Below are 1,950 nucleotides of genomic sequence, written 5' to 3' on the forward strand. Positions count from 1 at the left end.
TAACAGAAAAATAATGGTATCCTATAATTTTTTTATGGCTTGAATATATGTAGATACAAAATCCTGGATAGTGGGTAAGCGCATTGTATTTCTCTGAGAATCTTAATGAGAATTTCAGAAAAAAAATTAAAAACTATATTGTCTATTATTCATTATTAAATTAAAACATTTTCATATTATAAAACTAATAATGTAATAGCTATTATTGGGGTTTTTTTTTATAGTTGACAAAATTATTTTTTGAGTATTAGTCAATCTAATTTTTGTTTTGGATTAATTAGGTTTTGATATGATATAATGTTCAGAAATGCTACTAAACAGACACAATATAAGATTATAGATAATTAGTAATCATACCATATAAAATTGGAGAAAAATTTTATTATGAGTTTATGCTAATTGTGATCTTTCACTTTGATTTTAGGTTGAAGACCCTTTATATATTTTAGTGTAAGAAAGGCATATCAAACACACAGCCCATGGCTAATTATTTTATGACCCATTGATTGTATTATAAAATAAAAATCTGTTGGTATTGTATAATAATAGTATTATAAGTGATGCGTACAATTATTATTGCAGATCTTGTATTAGAAAATGAGTACAAAGTATAATTGAAATCCCTTTTGAGATTTACATATTGCCAGACTTAAGTAAATAACATACAAAATAAATGATTCTTCTAAAAATAGACATTACACTTATTTATTATATATTTTAAAATTTTTTACATGACATATGTGACATTATTTTTCTTACCATGATGGTTAAATTGTTTGACACATTTAGGAGTTTTTTGTATTATATATTAATACTCTGCTAGTTGCAAACGGTTACTTAATATTATAATAATACTTTTATTTGTTTTTAACATTTAGTCAACAAATTGATGACTTATATTATTATCAGGTGTTGAATTTTTTTTATTCGTCAACCAGCAGCAATGACGTGACAAACTTCAGTTACTTATGAGGTATAATAATTTATATAAGTAATAAATTATAAATACTTATTTAGGTAATTATGTATTTACGTAAATGGTAACTAAGAAAGATTGGCTTAGTCTTAGTACACACTTAATAAATTATTATAATCAGGGATTGGTAAATAATGACTTGAGTATACGCTATATTTTTTAATTGTATCTCAAAAAAAATGTTCTCACTACGCTCGATACTTAGTCAATATCTATACCAAAAATGTATATAGAAATAAAACATACTTATCGCTTTTCTTACTTAATTTTCAGTATCAACCAACAATTTAAAAAAATATGAAACTCATAAATTATATATTTTATTGTTCAAATATTACGTTACAAAATATTCCAAATCCTTTGAGTTTCAATATTTCATTGAATTTTTTTGCATCTCGTATCGTCCGCCGATCTATGACGCACTAGCCATTTTATATAGATTTCCGGTTTCCAAAGATGTAATGGAGGTCCATTTATTTTAATAAACATCAATTGGGAAATATGTTCAACAGTTAATCTTGTTCGAAGATCATTACAAATAATATTTAAAAGGCTAAAGCCCCTTCACACGCGGCTCTCGAACACGGAAATGTTTGAACACAATTATGCATTTCTAAGATCAATGTTGTTCCGGCGAGGAAATACATTTTAGTGGACTGTATTTTTGTACTTTTTGATATATTAAATGTAGAATACATATTATAATTTATTAATAAAGGTACTGCGACATTAACCAAAATATAATAATTTATGTTAGGTTTGAATCGTAATAGTAATGTGCATGAAGTCCATCTGTGCAATTCTGCCCTGGGTGGGTCTTGCTGCAGAGAACTCAATATCAAGTTCACTGCAAATATCCTTTATCTCATTTTTGTTTTTTGGGGAATTATTGTATAATACATATTATAGTGAATCAATAAAACTTTTGAAATGATTAGTTGCATTTATATCCTTCATTGTATCATTGACAGCGA

This window comes from Acyrthosiphon pisum, chromosome A1 (assembly GCF_005508785.2).
Source record: "Acyrthosiphon pisum isolate AL4f chromosome A1, pea_aphid_22Mar2018_4r6ur, whole genome shotgun sequence".
Taxonomy (NCBI): domain Eukaryota; kingdom Metazoa; phylum Arthropoda; class Insecta; order Hemiptera; family Aphididae; genus Acyrthosiphon; species Acyrthosiphon pisum.